Here is a 23,331-nt window from a genome sequence, read left to right as displayed (position 1 = left end):
CTCTGTTACTGTCCTCTGTAGGACTTATATCAGAGTTTCCCAAATGGTGAATTGTAGCACATTAGTGTACATCCAGTGGTTTAGAGATATATGTAGAAATGCTGGTCCACTCAGACTTCGGGACTGGAGTTCCCCCACTGGATGGCTTTGACCTCAATAAGCATTTTCCAGGACTCCTCAGAGAAGGGTCAGAGATTAGGATCAGGCTCACTTTGTGTACCCACAGATGGGGAGCATAAGATGTGACAACATGCACTTACCACTCCTTTATGGCATCATGAGCTTCCCCAGAGAGGTGGTCTGTTACCCGGATATCTGCATTAACATCCTGGGGCGAACCACATCACACCTCATCTTGCTCAAGAGGCCTACGGAGCTGATGGAAGAGCTCACACCCAAGAAGTAAAGGACCACAGCCCAAACATGCGTTCAAATTACAGAGGAGAGATGGGGGAACTCCAATCTCTGTCTTCCCTTATATTCAATACATCTGCATATTTGTGCCCATTTAGGGGCATTCAAGCTGGCTACAGAGTAAAAATGCATGTACATTCTGCAGTTAGAACGTGATTGTTTTGAAATCTTTGCTATAAAAATGAACAACTGGATTTGAAATTCATTTGAATTCACCACAATAAATATTAGCATTTCATTTGCCATTGAAAGAAAAATAATAGCCATAAGACTTTTTAAATATTCATTTTAATTCTTGAAAAATTTGGGTTGCTATAAAAATAAGAGTTTTAAAACAAAGTTTTTTATCTATATTATGTAACTGTCAAGTATTGAAGAGATAGCATTAAAATGCCTTCATCAGAAATTATATGTTCATTAAAGCCGAGTCAAGTTTATTACAATTTTGGTAAGATTTATCTGAAAGTTTTACATACCTTCAACTTTCATCTTTTTAAATATTTTGTATTTATTTCTCCTATCATAATTATATAACATAAAGAAAACAATTTTTCTTTACCAAGCCCCATGTTAGATGACTTTTCAAAACTCCTCCATTTTACCCCTGGGTACCAAATACATCATCTTTTATGCATTCTGTGATGTAAAGATACTTGGAAAGCACTTCTTTAGATATGCAAACTTTGCCTGATTTAACAAGTTTGGTTTATGTCTGGCCTAGTCATCAATCTGAAACTGCAATTGACATTTGTCAAGATAATGGTCAGCAGGGCATAACTCAAATATTCCAAGACCTCAGCAGCATCAAGTTATAAATTAGATAAAAACAATATGCAAAACCAGTTATCACAGCTTTAATATATCTCTCATCTCAGTTCTCGATGATTTAAGAGACCCCAGTAGAATCAGTCCCCAACATCTTATTCACAAATCAGGCAAATTCAGTTTGTAGCTTTATCACCATTGGTTATTGAAGACCACCATTCACTAACACCTGGAGCCCTACCTATGCCACTCCAGTGACCCTTCTCCAGGCCACACACTCTGGACAAACAATTCATCCAAACAAATCATCTCTAGGAACAAATTAGATGAGGTACCAAATGCTCTGATATGCCCAAATAATACCTTGGGTGGTTAGCTTAGGATGTTAACAAACTTCATGGTTGGCCAAGCTTGCTTAATAAATGCTAACAGTACCAAATACATTTGTAAAAACTGTGAAAAAGCAAAAAGGTCTTGGCATAGTTCATTATAATTTTTCTGTCTCAGAGGAAAGGAAATTCGTAAGGCACAGTTCCATGTTCCAAGGCTACACTGCTATTCCATGATTACACTACAAAAGTCTCTCCAAATATTTAAGGAAATTGAACCATACCTAGATCAATCGGTGCACTCAGGCAAACTTTTCCAACCCACATGATCGGAGCATTACCAGAAATTAGATATTCAATTGATTTGGGACTAATCTGTAGTATTTGTGGACTGTTAATTATTCAACAAAACTGCATGAGAGAAACTTTATACATGCTCTTAAAATTGTACCAGATATGTAAAAATCAAAAACTCTGTATGAATCATGCCACTTACACACTTATATACACAAGAACTACAAGTTAGAGACTAAAATCCTCAGCATGGCTTGCCAGTCCTTCCTTTTTCTGCCCGGAGTCTTCTTTCCACCCTCTACCTCATGTCAGCTTTGTTGGCACCCTGAACACACCAAACACTCTCAGATACCTTTCCCTCTTTCTGGAAAATCATTTTCCTCTCATTTATTTCATAAATTTCAACTCACCTCTCAAGAAGCATCATAAGGATTGCCTCCTTTGAAAGTTTCTCTGTCTTCTTGATCTACCTGAGGGAATTATACTATAGTCATTTGTTTGCATTTCCTTTTCCTCTACTTTTTGGTGAATACTTTGATGTTGTCCTCTGAAACACTGATCGAGTACATGCCCTGTGTGGCTGCAGAATGGGAGAAGGGTGGATTTAAAAAAATGTATTGAGCACCAGATAGGAGTTTGGCACAGCACTCAGGTCTAGACATTGTACATATATCCTTACTCTTTAACATTACTAGGGATGTATCATTATCCAATTCAAAACATATTCCAGCTGGCTAGAGAGCTAAATGTAAAAAGTCACATTATCAAAACTTTAGAAGACAATATATATGAATATTTATTTAAATTCTCTAAGGAAAATGGCTTTCTATGTTTAAAGGCAATAGAAAAAAACATAAAGAAAAAGATCAGTTTGGCTACGTATAAGTTTAAATTTGTGCACAAACAAAGGTGTTCAAAAAAACTGTTGAAGGAATGAATGTTCAACCTGGAAGAAATTTTAGTCACTCATTAGCTTCATAAACACAGATTTTTCATCAGCAGCATGGTCAAAAGTTTGGAACAAAAATATAGGTAGGTAAGCTTTTTTCATTGTAAATGTTCAAAGGTGGTACCTTTGAAAAACTGTCACCAAGGTACCCAGGAATTAATTTTCCTGTAATAGTCATTCATTGATCTTCAACATAGTTTCAGGAAAATAGTTGGTATTAATTTAAAATTTACCAGGAGAAGGAATAAATATGTGCCAATTCATTCCCATCTAGCAATCTGGAACAAGAGAAGCTCATGACCAAGAGCTAACTGAAAACTTTTGACGCCTTAACAGAGCATTCTAAACAACCCAAAAAACAGTCATAGTATCCTGGTAAATAAATGCATATACATGTATACTTGTATATACTTCATGAATATTTATATATACATGATATCTGCTACAGAACTATTCTTGGAGTCTAATGTCATACTGCCTTAAGTAAAGCCCCTTATAATGAAGTGATTCGGTATCTGAAGCCTGTAATACAACATTCAGTAAAGATGAGCCTTAGATAGAATTTTGTTCTATGGCAAATAGTAGCATAATGACATTCCTATGTATTTTAATAAATGTTCACAAAATGATCCCATAGGTTAAAGTAAAAATTCATGTTTTTCTGTTAATAGCATCTAATTGCTTGCATAGGAACTAAACCTCCAAGACCTCTATCTTGAATGTAGTAATAACAGGTTGACTTTTTTAAATGTTCATAAACATTGCATAGGGAATCTGAAGTGCTCAAGGTAGAAGATGTCTTGAAAAAAGTGGAGCATAATCACTCTTAAAATTCTATTTTATGAATTGATATCTCCACTTTGAAATAAATTAAGATGACTGACATATTTACTATTGGCACATTAAACATTCAGCTAATTAAATAGCTCTAGTATTCCATATAGTGGTTGAACTTCTTTACTCCTACAGAAACATAAATTGCCATACAGTTTGTCAAAGATATTCAAGGAAGAGAATGGTAAGAAGAATGATGAAAACATGACCATCAGTCTTCCTCACATTAAAAGAATATACACCTTATCATACTGTATTATACTTTCAAATAAATAAGCATTCAGGTTGTAGTTTTTACAAATTGCCCTAAAACCGAAATAAAAGAATTCTCCAAAACCACATGAATATGTATACGATATATTTTTTTAAATAGCAACTGCAAAACCTCTGTCGTAGTCTCATATAATATGTTAAGCACTTCTTTCAGAAATGGAAAAGTAACATATCTGCAGATAATGGGAAGGAGAAAGCCCAAGGCCAATGCTCCCCATAAGCAGCACTGCTGATGAGAAGAAAATCACCAACATCTTTAATCTAGAATTGAGTGAGATCTTCCTCTTTATGTAATCATTTAAATGAGAAAATGCTCATATCTTTCTATTCTTTTCTGTTGGTCTTTTAAAAATAGAATCATAAGGCTCTTAGAGTCCCCTGCCTCTTATAGGTCCATTCCAAAGAGAATTCTAGGTGAATAATGTGTATATTATGTGTGATTTATCCTGTTCTTAGTAAAAATGGGAAACAAATTAGGAGTTTTCTAACAACAAACAACTTCTTACATACCAGAAAATAATTTAGTCAGCTTTAGCCACATTGTCTTTAAATAAAGGGGTACTTCAGGGTTCAGGTGCTTCAGTGTCATGCACAGTACCTAAATGTCATTTCTAATGCTCCCTAAAGCTATTGTTTCTTTTGATTTATTTCATAATTATGTTTCTTAAACTAGGTAACAAAGAAGAATCAATATCAAATATTGGTTAGGGTTTGGGCTTTTATTTTAACTTACTTTTTATAATAATGTATCATTAGACATGCTTTCTAACTTTTTTTAACTTTATATCCATGATCAGTGATTCCTCTAAGCATTTTTTTTCTCATCTCTAAGTGCACTGCCCAGCCCGTTCTAACTTGCTGTTAGACAAGGAAAGATTTTGGTGCATACTGGACTACAGAAGGCAGTTAAACTCAAACGAGAACTTTAAGTCCAATTTAACCAAGTAACCCTGGCCAGACAATCGCTAAATACATATTATGTCTATTTCTGCTGAATCATAATGGGATTAGTTCTTTTCTAATGAGTATGTTAATAAAAATGCACTAAGGCCACTGCAACATGCTCCGATTTTTACCAAAAAGAAAAATCGAAGCAGAATTGAAAAAATAGTGGGAGAAGTGGGGTGAAAACAAAACCTGGTGCTCATAAACTCACAGAAACTCACAGGCAGAGATCAGCTGATGCTGGGAAGAGCACAGAAATAAGGGAAATTTGCACATGGAGACTACAGCTGCTGCAATTTAAGGCAGTTACACCTTAACGTGATGATTGTGTGGAGTTAAGGCACGACAGTTTTCTATGCCTTCCCTTTTGACTGACATTTAGATTTGGTTAAGAGGGGCACTTGGAGTAAGAGAAATAGTTTATCTATTCAAAATTTAGGGGCTTCCCTGGTGGCGCAGTGGTTGAGAGTCCGCCTGCCGATGCAGGGGACACGGGTTTGTGCCCAGCTCCGGGAAGATCCTACATGCCGCGGAGCGGCTGGGCCCATGAGCCATGGCCGCTGAGCCAGTGCGTCCGGAGCCTGTGCTCCGCAACGGGAGAGGCTGCAACAGTGAGAGGCCCGCATACCGCAAACAAACAAAAAAATAAGCCAGAGTTAGAAATTAGAAAAATAGACTCCTGGTCAGTATATTAATAAAAACAAATATTTTATTTATAGAGGAAAATGTTTATTCTTTACTCAAGAAGAAGCTGTCATTTACTTTTTCATCTCTCATCTGCTTTTGCTTTTTATAATCTTAATAAGCATGGTTATTTATGCCAGATTGGCACCAGCAAATTAGAAAAAAAGAGGAAATAGTACACTGACAGAAAAATGTGAAAAATAGCATAAGACTGAAAAACAAATAGCAGGCTCAAGAGTTGTCAGTAAAGCAATATGGGATCAATTAGCATGAGCAACAAAAAAATTCAATAGGCCCTGAGGACAATAAAACAGTATAGTATATAACAATTATCTAAGGCTTGTTTAAATAAGTCAAGAATGGGTAAAAGTTAATTCTGAAATATCTTTAATTCTTAGGGGAAAAATTTGCATTATTCAGAAAATGGCTATCTAAAGTGGCTCATTCACCAAGAATTCTGGATAGCTAAGCTACAGATGCATCATAAATATAAACAATTGATTTATATATTAATATAAAACTTTGAATTCCTATTAAATCTTGAGAAGTTAACATAATTCTCTTTTCAACTTTGGATACTGAATAACAGTAATAATGAAAGCACACATAAACCTATATGGTTTTTTGGTTTCGTTTAGTTTGAAACACTCCAGTAATGAGTTGTACACTTTGAGAAGCTGTCTTAATCCTTTGAATATTACTAGAGATTAACTTAGGACATTGAAATAAGTAGTGATTTACTCTAGTGGAAGGTAAAGTTATTTGAGTTAGCAAAACGTATTTTGTAAATTTCTTCGAGGACAAAGAACATTAGCTTAGGGGAACAAAAATCTGAGGACGATCTTATTATTCAGTAATGAAACACGTGAAAATGTGAAGCTTCTTAGTATCAACCTGATAATATGTCTGACTTAAAAAAAATTCTATTAAGTTTTTAGAGAAAGTGTTCCATAAATACATAAAATTATATTACTTTAAATTTATTTACATTCAGTTTTGTCTTTTATACTTTCATTTAATATTCTTGAGGGAGTAAATTCAGAAGCACAGAGATACTGATCTCTTCTCAATTTATTTATAATTTAATCACAAGCCTAATTGAAGTATATTGGCACTAATGGTTTTATTTTGAGCAGAATAATGTTACCTTTACAAGAAAAGCAATTTAAGTCAGTGTAAGATTTGGTTATACTCTCATACATTGCTTCGTGAAAACAGGAATAAAATGATACAAACTTTCAGACCAATTGGACAGCATTTGAAACGTGCATACATTTTAACCTAGTAATTTCTCCTAAGGAAATAAAGAAGTGAACAAAGATGACTTTAAAAGACTGTTTATTATAACATTATTTTTTTTTAAGATTTTTTTGATGTGGACCATTTTTAAAGCCTTGATTGAATCCGTTAAAATACTGCTTCTGTTTTATGGCTCCTTGGCTGCAAGGCATGTGGGATCCTAGCTCCCTGACCAGGGATCAGACCCACACCCCCTGCACTGGAAGGTGAAGTCTCAACCACTGAACCACCAGGGAAGTCCACATATAGCATTATTTTTAATAGGAAAAAAAAAAAAGGGAAAACAATCTCAAATGTACTAGAAGAGGTGAATTTGTTTTAAAAAATGTGGCATATCCACATAATAGAATATTATATGTTTATTTGAAATATTAATTTATATTTATTTTGAGAAAGCTTTCATGATTTATTATGTGAGAAGAAACAGGCAGAAAGTCATATGCATTCTCTGATTCCATTTTTTAAAGGATGCTTGTCTGTTTAGAATGATTTTTAAAACACATACATCAAAATGCTAACAGTAATTATGCCTGGATGATATTTATTTTCTTTTTTTCTATATTTTCATAATTTTTCAATGAGCATGTATATATTTTATAAGCATAGAAAAATACAACTACTGCAAAAAAAAAGATTTGTTTTGGTTTATTGTATTGTTAAACATGCAAATAGCTACTAATTAAGGTTAACCCAAAAGTATCTCATGCTGATCAAGATTAATTTCATAAAATCACTATGTCTAAATGACCTATAGGCTTTTGTTGACTATGCAAAGTCCCCTGACTACCTCCCCTGCAGAGCAGTCACTTCTTGCTTTCTGCTCCCCTAGACAACAGGCACACTTCATTCCTGCATCTCCCATTCTGAACTATAATCATCTCTTGACCCCTTGGCTCCAACTAGACTGTGAGGTCCTCAAGACAGGAATTATATCTTATTCATCTCTGTACCACAAGCATTTAAACCCCATATGGCAGGTGGATACAGTAAATATTCACTAAATGAATTAATTAATCTACTTAAATCTCCACAATCATTCAGTTTTTCATGGAATTAAAAAAAATAAGAGAAAAGATATAATAAACCCAGCCCCTAGGACCATGCCTGACACAAAAAGTTGAAAAATATCTGATTGGTGAATGACCATTATCAATATAGCAATCACTTTAAAAATTAAGCATGTATTTTTCTCACAAGATTTGCTAATTTCAAAAGACATTTGAAAAAATACATGAGAATTCTGAGGCAAAAATAAAGAGGAAAAATTAAATACCTACACACACCACTATATTTATGTTTGCTCTTTGTTCTCTTTCATTTATATTGAAATAATTTTACTAAAGTTGTAAATTAAATTTAGCATTCTTAAGAAAAAAGAAAGATGAATATCCATCTTTATGCTGCATTTACTAGCTTGAATTAGCCAGGCACATAGGAAACAGTTGATAGAATGTTCATAGCATTTGACCCCTAATTTCACTTGGGAGAATCAGTATTATAGAAATAATCCATTGTGCATTTTAAAATGCATTAATGTATATAAAATAGAGTGTTAATATTTATATATACAATCATACAAAGTAGCAAATAATAGATTAATGGCCAAGTAATACAAAACCCTTCCACAACATAGACTATTAAGCAGCATTAAGTATTAGAGTTCTTAATAACAGGGAAATTCTTTTACTAAAGTAGTAAGTGATTAACTCACAACACAAATTTATCTATCCAACATGAGCTTTAATAAGTAAAAATATATAGAAGAAAAGACTATATGGAACCTACAACAGTGGTCACTTTAGGGAATTCAGATAATGAATACATTTCTCTATCATATTTTCAATGATTAGCATGTATTACTTTATCTATTTATTTATTTTTAACATCTTTGTTGGAGTATAATTGCTTTACAATGGTGTGTTAATTTATGCTTTAGAACAAAGTGAATCAGCTATACATATACATATATCCCCATATCTCTTCTCTCTTTATTTTATTTATTTATTTTTTTGTGTGGTACGTGGGCCTCTCACTGTTGTGGCCTCTTCCATTGCGGAGCACAGGCTCCGACGCGCAGGCTCAGCGGCCATGGCTCACGGGCCTAGCCGCTCCACAGCATGTGGGATCTTCCCGGACTGGGGCACGAACCCGTGTCCCCTGCATCGGCAGGTGGACTCTCAACCACTGTGCCACCAGGGAAGCCCTCTTCTCTCTTGAGTCTCCCTCCCTCGCACCCTCCCTATACCACCCCTCTAGGTGGTCACAAAGCACTGAGCTGATCTCCCTGTGCTATGCGGCTGCTTCCCACTAGCTATCTATTTTACATTTGGTAGTGCGTATATGTCCATGCCACTCTCTCACTTTGTCCCAGCTTACCCTTCCCCCTCCCCATGTGCTCAGGTCCACTCTCTAGTAGGTCTGCGTCTTTATTCCCATCTTGCCCCTAGGTTCTTCATAACCATTTTTTTTTAGATTCCATACATATATGTTAGCATACAGTATTTGTTTTTCTCTTTCTGACTTACTTCACTCGGTATGACAGACTATACGTCCATCCACCTCACTACAAACAACTCAATGTTGTTTCTTTTTATGGCTGAGTAATATTCCTTTGTATATATGTGCCACATCTTCTTTATCCATTCATCTGTCGATAGACACAAAGGCTGCTTCCATGTCCTGGCTATTGTAAATAGAGCAGCAATGAACATTATGGTACATGATTCTTTTTGAATTCTGGTTTTCTCAGGGTATATGCCCAGTAGTGGGATTGCTGGGTCATATGGTAGTTCTGTTTTTAGTTTTCTAAGGAACCTCCATACTATTCTCCATAGTGCCTGAATCAATTTACATTCCCACCAACAGTGCAAGAGGGTTTTACTTTATAATTACAGGGAATAAATACATAGGGAGAATCATGTAACAGAATGTTCCTATTTTTCCCTAACTGTTAAAATTATGGCTTTTAGAGCAGAAGCAAGAAGAACTACAATCCTGCAGCTTGTGGAACAAAAACCACATTCACAGAAAGACAGACAAGATGAAAAGGCAGAGGGCTATGTACCAGATGAAGGAACAAGATAAAACCCCAGAAAAACAACTAAATGAAGTGGAGATAGGCAACCTTCCAGGAAAAGAATTCAGAATAATCATAGTGAAGATGATCCAGGACCTCGGAAAAACAATGGAGGCTAAGATTGAGAAGATACAAGAAATGTTTAACAAATATCTAGAAGAATTAAAGAACAAACAAACAGAGATGAACAATACAATAAAGTGAAATGAAAAATACACGAGAAGGAATCAACAGCAGAATAAATGAGGCAGAAGAACAGAAAAGTGACCTGGAAGAAAGAATGGTAGTATTCACTGCTGCAGAACAGAATAAAGAAAAAAGAATGAACAGAAATGAGGACAGCATAAGAGACCTCTGGGACAACATTAAACGCAACAACATTTGCACTATAGGGGTCCCAGAAGGAGAAGAGAGAGAGAAAGGACCCAAGAAAATATTTGAAGAGATTATAGTGGAAAAATTCCCTAACATGGGAAAGGAAATAGCCACCCAAGTGCAGAGAGTCCCAAACAGGATAAACCCAAGGAGAAACATGCCGAGACACATAGTAATCAAATTGGCAAAAATTAAAGACAAAGAAAAATTACTGAAAGCAGCAAGGGAAAAATGACAAATAACATACAAGGGAACTCCCACAAGGTTAACAGCTGATTTCTCAGCAGAAACTCTACAAGCCAGAAGGGAGTGGCTTGACATATTTAAAGTGATGAAAGGGAAGAACCTACAACCAAGATCACTCTACCGGGCAAGGATCTCATTCAGATTCGACGGAGAAATCAAAAGCTTTACAGACAAGCAAAAGCTAACAGAGTTCAGCATCACCAAACCAGCTCTACAACAAATGCTAAAGGAACTTCTCTAAGTGGGAAAGACAAGAGAAGAAAAGGACCTACAAAAACAAACCCAAAACAATTAAGAAAACAGTAATAGGAACATGCATATGGATAATTACCTTAAACATGAATGGATTAAATGCTCCAACCAAAAGACACAGGCTCACTGAATGGATACAAAAACAAGACCCATATATATGCTGTCTATAAGAGACCCACTTCAGACCTAGGGACACATACAAACTGAAAGTGAGGGGACAGAAAAAGATATTTCATGCAAATGGAAATCAAAAGAAAGCTGGAGTAGCAATTCTCATATCAGACAAAATAGACTTTAAAACAAAGACTATTACAAGAGACAAAGAAGGACACTACATAATGATCAAGGGATCAATCCAAGAAAAAGATATAACAATTGTAAATATTTATGCACCCAACATAGGAGCACCTCAATACATAAGGCAAATGCTAACAGCCAAAAAAAGGGGAAATCTACAGTAACATAATAATAGTAGGGAACTTTAACACCCCACTTTCACCAATGGACAGATCATCCAAAATGAAAATTAATAAGGAAACAGAAGCTTTAAATGACACAACAGACCAGATAGATTTAATTGATATTTATAGGACATTCCATTCAAAAACAGGAGATTACATTTTCTTCTCAAGTGCACATGGAACATTCACAGGATAGATCACATCTTGGGTCATAAATCAAGCCTCAGTAAATTTAAGAAAACTGAGATCATATCAAGCATCTTTTCTGACCACAACACTATGAGACTAGATATCAATTACAGGGGAAAAAATGTAAAACACACAAACACATGGAGGCTAAACAATACATTACTAAATAACCAAGCGACCACTGAAGAAATCAAAGAGGAAATCAAAAAATGCCTAGAGATGAAAGACAATGAAAACATGATGATCCCAAACCTACAGGATGCAGCAAAAGCAGTTCTAAGAGGGAAGTTTATAGCAATACAATCCTACCTCAAGAAACAACAAACATCTCAAATAAACAATCTAACCTTACACCTAAAGAAACTAGAGAAAGAAGAACAAACAAGAACCAAAGTTAGCAGAAGGAAAGAAATCATAAAGATCAGAGCAGAAATAAATGAAATAGAAACAAAGAAAATAATAGCAAAGATCAATAAAGCTAAAAGCTGTTTCTTTGAGAAGATAAACAAAATTGATAAACCATTAGCCAGACTCATCAAGAAAAAGAGGGAGAGGACTCAAATCAATAAAAATAGAAATGAAAAAGGAGAAGTTAAAACAGACAACGCAGAAATACAAAGCATCCTAAGAGACTACTACAAGCAACTCTATGCCAATAAAATGGACAACCTGGAAGAAATGGACAAATTCTTAGAAAGGTATAACCTTCCAAGACTGAACCAGGAAGAAATAGAAAATATGAACAGACCAATCACAAGTAATGAAATTGAAACTGTGATTAAAAATCTTCCAACAAACAGAAGTCCAGGACCAGATGGCTTCACAGGTGAATTCTATCAAACATTTACAGAAGAGCTAACACCCATCCTTCTCAAAGTCTTCAAAAAATTGCAGAGGAAGGAACACTCCCAAACTCATTCTATGAGGCTACCATCACCCTGATACCAAAACCAGACAAAGATACTACAAAAAAAGAAAACTACAGACCAATATCACTGATGAATATAGATGCAAAAATCCTCAATAAAATACTAGCAAACAGAATCTAACAACACATTAAAAGGATCATATACCACGATCCAGTGGGATTTACCCCAGAGATGCAAGGATTCTTCAATATATGCAAATAAATCAATGTGATACACCATATTAACAAATTGAAGAATAAAAACCATATGATCCGAAGAGACAGACAATACCAAGAATTGGCTAGAATTTATAGAAAATGGAACCTGCATACATTGCTGAGAGGAATGTATAAGGGTGCAGGTGCTTTGGAAAACAGTCTGCCAGTTCTGTAAAAATGGAATTACTATTAAAAATAGAATAACTACATGAGTAGGCAATTCCACTCTTAGGTGTATACCCAAGACAACTGAGAACATATATCTATATTAAAACTTTTACATGATTGCTTATAGCAGCAGCATTATTCATAGTAGCCAAAAATGCGGCAATAACCTAAATATGAATGGATAAACAAACTGTGGTATATCCATTGGAGGAACTATTATTTGGCCATAAAAAGGAATGAAGTACTGACACAAGCTCCAACAAGGATAAACCTTGAAAAGATTATGCTAAGTAAAAGAAATCAGTCACAAAAGTCCATATATTATATGCATCCCTTTATATAAAATGTCCCAAACAGGCAAATCCATAGAGACTGAAAACAGATTCATGGTTGCCAGGAAGTAGGGTAGGGGAAAATGGGGAGTAATTGCTACTGGGTGTCAGGTTTATATTAGGGGTGAGGATAAGGCTCTGAAATTAGACAGTGGTGATAGTTGCATAATTCTGTGTAAATACTAAAACCCACTGCATAGTCCACCTTAAAAGGCTGAGTTCTACGGCATGTAAGTTATATCTCAACAATAACTATGTATATATCAAATATTTGAATTTTTCTGAGTCAAAATTCCTTACAAGTAGAACAAATGTCTCTTAGAATGGCTAAATTCTTAAGAATTTTTAAAATAAAATTTAAACTTGAAGACAATAAAATTAGTTATTTCAAAAACAACGTACAAAAAGTCTCATGGATATTTCACTACAGCAGAACCTGCTGGGAGTCTGCAAATCAATTGTGAGTGGTGTATAGAAAACAGTGATACTTAAAGCATTTTATTGCCTACTACAGAGACTACAAAAATGTAAGCAAACCATTCTCTTTCAAAATCAGCCTTGAAACAGTACTTACCAAGTAAGTACTTTGAAAGAAGTGTAGTCCCAGGATTTTGTGCACTGTGATGGTTTCCAACTCATCAGGGTCTAGCTGCTCCTTTTCAAAGGGCATTCCATTGAACAGGACAATAGGCAGTGGACCAACTCCAGACTGCTCATAGTAGCCTCTTGCTTCCTGAAACACATGGGACCACAAAGAGCATATTTTTGTCCATCCTGAGACAAATGGAACAAAGCATATTTTTCACATATACATGTTCTAACAAGAAAAAAAAATCAACAGAAATATGGAAACCAAGAAATAAATGAAGAAAAATTCTTTTAAAAATATATAAAGAACTAACACAACATTGTAAATCAACTCTACTCCAATAGAAATTAATTTGAAAAATATATAAAGAACATCATAGTTAATATCCTACTAGGTAAATCTGAGTTTAAATTACTGAGTTTTAATAAAACCACACACACACCAAATTTAAAAATAAAAAATAAAACCATATGATCATCTCAACAGATGCAGAAAAAGCTTTTGACAAAATTCAACACTGATTTATGATTAAAAAAACTCTCCAGAAAGTGGGCACAGAGGAAACCTACCTCAACATAATAAAGGCCATATATGACAAACCCCCAGCAAACATCATTCTCAATGGTGAAAAACTGAAACCATTTCCTCTAAGATCAGGAACAAGACAAGGATGTCCACTCTCACCACTATTATTCAACAGAGTTTTGGAAGTCCTAGCCATGGCAATCAGAGAAGAAAAAGAATACAAATTGGAAAAGAAGTAAAACTGTCACTGTTTGCAGATGACATGATACTATACATAGAGAATCCTAAAGATGCCACCAGAAAACTACTAGAGCTAATCAATGAATTTGGTAGAGTTGCAGGATACAAAATTAATGCACAGAAATCTCTTGCATTCCTATACACTAATGATGAAAAATCTGAAAGAGAAATTAAAGAAACTCATTTACCATGGCAACAAAGAGAATAAAATACCTAGGAATAAACCGACCTAGGGAGACAGAAGACCTGTATGCAGAAAATTATAAGACACTGATGAAAGAAATTAAAGATGATACCAACAGATGGAGAGATATACCATGTTCTTGGATTGGAAGAATCAACATTGTGAAAATGACTATACTACCCAAAGCAATCTACAGATTCAATGCAATCCCCGTCAAATTACCAATGGCATTTTTTACAGAACCAGAACAAAAAATCTTAAAATTTGTATTGAGACACAAAAGACCCCAAATAGCCAAAGCAGTCTTGAGGGGAAAAAACGGAGTTGGAGGAATCAGACTCCCTGACTTCAGACTAAAATACAAAGCTACAGTAATCAAGACAATATAGTACTGGCATAAAAACAGAAACATAGATCAATAGAACAGGATAGAAAGCCCAGAGATAAACCCACGCACCTATGGTCAACTAATCTATGACAAAGGAGGCAAGAATATACAATGGAGAAAAAGACAGTCTCTTCAATAAGTGGTGCTGGGAAAACTGGACAGCTACATGTAAAAGAAGGAAATTAGAACACTCCCTAATACCATACACAGAAATAAACTCAAAATGGATTAGAGACCTAAATGTAAGACTGGACACTATAAAACTCTTAGAGGAAAACATAGGAAGAACAGTCTTTGACATAAATCACAGCAAGATCTTTTTTGATCCACCTCCTACAGTAATGGAAATAAAAACAAAAATAAACAAATGGGACCTAATGAAACTTAAAAGCTTTTGCACAGCAAAGGAAACTACAAACAAGATGAAAGACAACTCTCAGAATGGGAGAAAATATGTGCAAACGAATCAACGGACAAAGGATTAATCTCCAAAATATATAAACAGCTCATGCAGCTCAATATTAAAAAAACAAACAACCCAATCCAAAAATGGGTAGAAGACCTAAATAGACATTTCTCCAAAGAGGACATACAGATGGCCAAGAAGCACATGAAAAGCTGCTCAACATCACTAATTATTAGAAAAATGTAAATCAAAACTACAATGAGGTATCACCTCACACCAGTTAGAATGGACATCATCAGAAAATCTACAAACAACAAATGCTGGAGAAGGTGTGGAGAAAAGGGAACACTCTTGCACTGTTGGTGGGAAAGTAAATTGATACAGCCACTATGGAGTACAGTATGGAGGTTCCTTAAAAAACTAAAAACAGAACTACCATATGACCCAGCAATCCCACTACTGGGCATATACCCAGAGAAAACCATAATTCAAAAAGACACATGCACCCCACTGTTCACTGCAACACTATTTACAATAGCCAGGACATGGAAGCAACCTAAATGCCCATCGACAGACGAATGGATAAAGAAGATGGGGTACATATATACAAAGGAATATTACTCAGCCATAAAAAGGAACGAAATTGGGTCATTTGTAGAGATGTGGATTGATCTAGAGACTGTCATACAGAGTGAAGTAAGTCAGAAAGAGAAAAACAAATATCGTATATTAATGCATATATGTGGAACCTAGAAAAATAGTACAGATGAACCGGTTTGCAGGGCAGAAATTGAGACACAGATGTAGAGGACTAACATATGGACACCAAGGGGGGAAAGTAGTGGGGGCAGTGTCGGGGGTGGTGTGATGATTTGGGAGATTGGGATTGACACGCATACACTAATATGTATAAAATGGATAACTAATAAGGACCTGCTGTATATAAAAATATATAAAAATAAATTTAAAAAATTAAAAATTATGGCTTTTACTTCCTTCTTATGGTTTCCTATAATTTTCTACAAGGGTGTAATTTTATTTTTATAGTTAGAGTAAAAATAATGTTATTCTAAAAATGAGAGGAAAGTATTTTGTTTTATAACTATAAAAAAATCTATCCTATATGTGTGCAAACTATTTTAAGTTTTCACTAGAATGTCATTTATAGTAAAAATTTGGAAAAAATCTAAATGCTCAGTAATAGAAAATTAAATAAATTATAGCATATCCATACAAAGGAATCTTATAGACAGCATTAAAAATAATGTTATAGGTAAATATTTAATAACATGGAAAGATATTTGCCTAATATCATGCTCTTAAAAAAAGAGTTAGATAATGGTATTTATACCAATCTCTTTTTTATTAGTAAGCAAAAACATCTGTATAGAAAAAAAAAAGAATGGAAAGAAAGATTAAAACCAAATATCAATGTTATTTTCATTGGACAGTGGCATTGAAGATAAGTTTTAGCTTCTTTTTTTCCCTACCTATTTAAGTTCTAAGTTTTCTATAACATACAAGTATCACTATGTAAAAAGAAAAAAGACCCATTAAATTATTTGCCCCAAAGTCAATTCTCTCAGGCATTTTGCATATAAACATACCCAGAAAGACACACAAAGACACTGACATTCAACACCAGATGTTATGTGAAGTGATTCTTAAATTTAGTTAAGGTCAAAGTAGACTGACAACCAATACTTAAAATTTTCCAGGACACAACTATCTCTATGTTCATCTCTAGAAGGTGCTTTTATGTCTCAACTAAGTAATTGTCTAGGCATTTATACATACTAAAAACAGGGTTTGTTTGCTTTTTTTTGAGAGAAAACGTGGTCCCCAGTTGCTGGAATCCCTTTTGTATACCACTGTGCAAGGTGCCCACCTTCCATTCAGCAGGTCATGTTCCCTTAATTTCAAAATGGCACGCCAACCCTTTTTGCAGGATACTGTGTAGATAAAACACAGTATCTTCGTTTAAACTGTGCAAGGTGCCCACCCTCCATTCAGGCAGGTCATGTTCCCTTAATTTCAAAATGGCATGCCAACCCTTTCTCCAGGATACTGTGTAGATAAAACACATTTAAACCACAATACAGAGCATCTGTACTTCATTCACTTTGTAGAGAACTCAATCTTGCCTATGACTGAAGATTGAGATGATTAATATTTGTAAATTACTTCAGTTTAAGGAACATGTGCATCGTAACTCCTACACGTCTAGCTAGGTCACGAGAAATCAACATTTTTAGGGACTTCCCTGGAGGTCCAGTGGTTAAGATTCTGTGCATCCACTGCAGGGGGTGCATGTTCAATCCCTGTGTGGGGAACTAAGATCCCACGTGCCTCGAGGCATGGCCAAAATAAATAAATAAACAAATGAAATTTTTAAAAAGAAATCAACATTTTTAGGTGTATCTTAATCCTCTCACAAATGCTTTCTGTGCTTCTAAAATTCAAGATTCAGTTATACGTACTCAGCTTTGACTGATAATAAAAGAAAATTCTATATGTCTAGGAGAACTCCATATTTTACCAAATCACAACTGAAGATACCCATTACATTGTTAAATAGCCTTACTAAAAGGATCCAATTAATAAATTATTTTTAGACATTTATTAGACAAGCCAGGTAACCTATTGCCTTCTTCTGTGTGTGTGTGTGTGTGTGTGTGTGTGTGTGTTACAAGGAAGCTCTGAGTCAAATTTCCAGATATTCTTACCTGAATTTTAAATATAAATAAGGTCTTGTTCATAAATTCACTTAAATCCTTTCTGGAGGTAATAAGTGCCTATATTTGGCAAGCTTGAGGAGATTTTAGAGGGTATCTAAAATTTTAGACCCTTGATTATTAAACAGTGTTTTGTGTAATCTTAAAGCTTCAAGATTCTCCAGGAACCGCCATGCGAACCAATGGATGAGGTCTTAGCTTCCAATTTCTGGTTCTAACTAGGAGGATTCAATCAGAGCAGCCAATCAGATTTTATTTACATATTAGAATTTAACACATTTATTTGATAAAAGCATTCCAAGGAGAAAAAATATTTTAACATTTTACAGATGTAGAAACTAAAACCTACAGAAATTGAGAGAATATAAAATTATAAACACATTAATGTTGGTGGTGATGATAATATGTTTACATACATAGAATATTCATCATACCCAAAATTTCAAAAGATATTGTTGGTTATCTATTAAAGATGTGTAACTGGGATTGGCATCGGTGAGCACAGGAAAAGTAAAAGATAAAATGAGGAACAAAGTAGAATTCCTAGCTGGGAATTGGTCCTTCTAGCTATCTTTCTTCCTCTGCAAGAATTCCATCCCCCTATCCTTATTAATGAGTGATGAGAATAGGGGAATGTAAATCAATGTATATTCGCTAATTCTGCTTTTTAAAAGATGTAAGGAGTTCTTTCCTGAAATGTTTGTGTGTGGTCAGTCCAACATTAAATTTTAGACTGTTCAGTGCCTGCTTTCTGTTAGATGCTGAGTATATGCCAGATTTCATGAGTATGTTACTTAGCTTGTGCTCAGCTCCATCATCAGTGCTTTAAAGAAGCTCAGTAAAATGTGGTCTGTTTTGCACAGCCTTGTTTAAAAAAATGCATTTACTTTTCTTTGCTACCATCGATAACTTAAAGTAACTCAAAATTTTCTCCAAGCTCTAAGAAAAATCTCATCTATCAGATTTCTACCCTTTAACAATATTTTGCCAGCCTTGGAGTTATTACAATTATTGATTGCTGTAAATACAGCAAAAAGTAAGAAAACTGCTTATTTCAGTTTACATCTTAGGTAACAAGTGTCAGATTGCTGAATAAGAGCATCTAAATATCTGCATGCAGCCCTACAAAGAGGATTTTTAAACTAACTAATCCACACAAGTTTCACCTATCATTACCGTTTTTTTCCTTCAGAGTCATTCATTTGTATCAATATTTGGTGCCCACTCAACTGCATCATTTCATCTACTTCCTTTCACCTGCAATTTAATCAAAGGGAATGAGAAACTTTGCTTAAATCAGAATTAACATAGCTGTTTCTTTTCATCCCTTCTCTCATCCAGAGTATAGTTTCCATTGATTTCAAAAGGATCACTCGATTCAGATCAGCTCTTCAGGGTAGACAGCAAGATAGTAAATGAGTGGCTCATTAAGAGTGTGAAGTTATTTCTTTTATAAAATGTCTTTGGTAAATTCCACTTAGCTGCTCTTTTCAGGCCAACTCCCTACAGTGTCTATGTACATGAACCATGTGCACCTGCTGCCATGAGGAGACGATCTCACCCTCCCGCCCCAGAAAATGCCACTACGTTGGTGGTTCTCAACTTTAGCACTATTGACATTTGGGGTCAGATAATTCTTTGTCGTAGGGAAGGAATGACGTCCTGTGCATTGTAGGATGTTCAGCAGCATCCTTGGCCTTTAACACGAGATATCAGTAGCACCCTTCAGTTGTGACAACCAGAAGTGTCTGTAGACACTGGCAAATGTCCCCTGGGGGAAAAATCATATACAACTGAGAATTACTACACTAAACCAATGATTCTCAAAGTGTGGTCCTTGCAGCATCACCTAGAAACTTGTTAGAAATGCAAATTTGGGGGTCCCATCCGGACCTACTGAGTCAGAGACTTTGAGGATAGGGCCCAGCGATGTGTGTTTTAACAACCCCTCAATGCATTCTGATGCACAGTCAAGTTTGAGAACCCTGGCACTAAACCAATGTTGACACTGTTTGGTTGAAGGACTACTGCATCAGAATAATCTGAGATCTTGTTAAATGTACATTACTAAATCAATATGCTGCCTTAAACCACCAAAACTTTGAAACTTTTCTGCGGATGTAGATTAGTAAAGTGTGTTTCATGTGTATGTGTTTCACAAGCACCAACAGCTATTCTTAACTACTTTCAACCTTGAGAACCATTATCCTACTCTCCAATTCCTGAAGCCCCAAAATAAACTTGCCCATGGTGTCTTGGGCCAAAGATTCTGTTTCTAATACTACTCAGTCAAAAGAAAGAGCATCTGATGTATTCTTAGACACAAATATGACTGATAATCTTCACAAAGATCCTCAAGAGAGACAGAACTGGCATATTCTCATTTTATAGGCCACATGGCAACCAGAAATTCTAACTAAATCGAAGTGCTTTTTCCTCTACCCCCATGTGGCATAAGGCCTAAAATTACTATTTTTGTGTTGCCCTGACATCTCAGGAAAACTGAGAGGGCCTCAGTTCCTACAAGTTCTCCTTCCCATTCTGCTCAGACAGATACGGTCCCCTAGCCAAACATTCCTTTTTATCATGGGGCCCAGGCACATTGCCTGCTTATTTATGCCTGAGGAGTGGTCTTCAATTCCCTGCCAGTCCATGAAATTATTCAAACAATCCAATCACACCCTCCTGCAAAAACCAGGGGGCATCTTATGCTCTTAATACTACAAAGTCAGCTTCCCACAGTCCCTGCTTGTTCATTCTACTCCCAAGTGCGACCTCATGTGGCCCTGGGAAGCATGCAGTGTCCTGCTCCCCCAGGACTGATGAATTGCTATCAATCTCATCTGTCCAGTGTCAGGTGTCATGCTTTTGGCTATCCCCTTAATCCTAGGATAGGAATCCCTCTCTCAGCAATGGGGTGAAAAAAAGTGATCAAAATACCCAATAAGGTTGATGACTAAATAATACATGACGGGGGAAAACACTGATATAGACCATAAAAGTAACATTAATTAGGCACTCATTATATACCATGCACTATGCTTTATATACATTATTCCTGAGGCTCACAATAGATATTGTTCTCATTACAGGGTAGAAGAAACTCAGGCTCCTAAAAAGTTAATTAACACTACAAAGTTATTTGTAAGGTGTAATGGTTAATTTCGGTATCAACTTGACAGAGCCAAGGGATGCCCAGATATCTAATTAAATATTATTTGTGCATGTGTCTGTGAGGGTGTTTCTGAAAGAGATTAGCATTTTAATTGGTAGACTGAGTAAAGTAGATGGCCCTCCCTGACGTGGACAGACCTCATCCAATCCATTGATGGCCTGAATAGAACAAAAAGGTGGAGGAAGGTTGGAGTTGTCCCTCTCTAATATAAGTCATCAATCTTCTCCTACCCTCAGCACTCCTGGTTCTCAGACCTTTTAACTACCACAAGCTTTCTTGAGTCTCCAGTTGCAGACAACAGATCATGGGAATTCTCAACCTCTATAATCCTGTATGCCAATACCTTATAATAAATCATATATTGGTTCTATTTCTCTGGAGAACTCTAATACATAAGGGGCATGTCAGGTATATCAGATGATCATTTATGCTGCAAATGGCAAAACAAAACTCAAAACATAATGAGAATTTATTGGCTCCTTTATCTACAAAGTCCAAAGAAGGGCTAGCCTCAGGCACTCCCTGATTTGAGGCTTAAGGGGCATACTCATTTCTTGTCTTTCCTCCATCTAAGGGTTGACCTCATCTCAGGCTGCTCTTGTTATGGGCAGCAAAGTAGCTGCAGTCTCCATCCAATCTAGAAGAAGAGTGTTTGCCCCTTCTGGGGGCTAGTCCTCTTTAGCAGCCCACTTTCCCTTGGTACATGTTGACAACTTAAAAATAGGCTTAAGGACTAAGCAATCATAATCTGTTGCCGACCAATCTTGGTGTTTCTTGGGCAATAGAATTAACTGCCTAAAAATATAGAGGTTTCAAGTTATATGCTACTGGTTAGCCCCATGAGCTAGTAACCATAGCCAGAGATCTACTAACACAAGGTCCAGAAACAGAAAATATAGTTTATTCACAATACATCTCCAGTGCTCTTACCCATTCCCCTAACACTCAGTTTCCTACTCCCATCTTGTCCTCTGCTTTAGAGGTGTATGACATGCTAGGATGAGACAGGGAAGCTCTATGAATCTGCCCAGTCCACAGGTTGCATCCTCACATTGGTGGTGATGGTCTCATCTGTCCAGATGGAGGCACTTAGGCTTTTCTGGGGCTCCAATCTTACCTTCTGCTGCAATGCTACCTCTTTGCCTCCATTAGTACTAACCTTGGATAGGGTTGACCACTGGGCTTTTTCACACTTGCCAGCCCCAGGGGATCAGTCTTTCAGTCCTCTTGAAATACAGGTCTCAAGCAGAAAGAGCTTTCCTTTAAAAAACCATGTTTCCTTCCTCTTTGCTGTCAGAAAGGCTAGTTTCAGCCTTATCTCTATCCTACAGACCTCACTGAAGGTTTCAAAATGTGGCAGACATGCTCCAACCATCCTGAATTTTTCCTACCTTTGCCCTCCATTGCTGCAACCACAGTAGACACAGAGTCCCAATGTTCAAAAGGCACAGATTTAACTATGCCTAAATTTAAATTTAACTATTTAACTATCCTAAGAAGGATGAGCATCATTCAGGCCAAAAAAGAGATGGAGCCTCCCAGTTGCCCATCCCTCTGCTTCAGTTTACCTAATTCTACTCTTCTAAGAACTGATACATTCCTTTTTGCTTAACCTAGAGGTGAGGGTCTGCAAGTCTAGGTTAAGCAAAAAGGGATGTATCGGTTCATGTAAGCTTAGTCCTTGGGCAGAAGGCTGGTGGTATCATCTGGTTCTAGCTCTATCTGCTTCCTCTAACTTACTCACCTCTTTAGACAAGATAGTCACGGCAGTTCCAAGCTTCATGTCCACAAGAAAATCAAAGGAAAAATGAAAATAGCTGATTCTTTCCCAGTAACCACCAAAAACACTTCTTCCAGCTAGTAATTGATGATTCTGATTGATTTACATGCCCTTTGCTGAACTAATCACTATGGTCAGTGCAGTGTGATCTGCCATTTGGCTGAAGGCAAATAGAAAACACCTCTAGATCTAAGCTGGAGTAAATCTCACTCAAACCACATGGCTGAGAATGGGGTCATTCCCCTCACCCCCAATTTAGTGTATCTTTTGCAAGAAGGTAGAAGAATGGATACATAGC

At 36.0% G+C, this 23,331-nt stretch overlaps 1 pseudogene across 1 annotated transcript in view; it reads right to left on the bottom strand.

The window, feature by feature from the left end:
- The window catches only part of LOC307061527 (peptidyl-prolyl cis-trans isomerase E-like), a 180,308-nt pseudogene extending 157,272 nt beyond the window's left edge, over positions 1 to 23,036 (bottom strand). The window contains exons 1-2 of the transcript in view: positions 22,998 to 23,036; positions 13,586 to 13,744 (exon numbers count right to left, since the gene is read on the bottom strand). The product of the transcript in view is annotated as a peptidyl-prolyl cis-trans isomerase E-like (transcript). The remainder of the gene's footprint in view (positions 1 to 13,585; positions 13,745 to 22,997) is intronic.
- Between the last annotated feature and the right edge of the window lie 295 nt (positions 23,037 to 23,331).

The sequence above is a fragment of the Hyperoodon ampullatus genome, assembly GCF_949752795.1.
Source record: "Hyperoodon ampullatus genome assembly, chromosome: 12".
Classification (NCBI taxonomy): domain Eukaryota; kingdom Metazoa; phylum Chordata; class Mammalia; order Artiodactyla; family Ziphiidae; genus Hyperoodon; species Hyperoodon ampullatus.
Note: the sequence above shows the minus strand (reverse complement) of the source record. Positions and strands in the feature narration are given on the sequence as shown.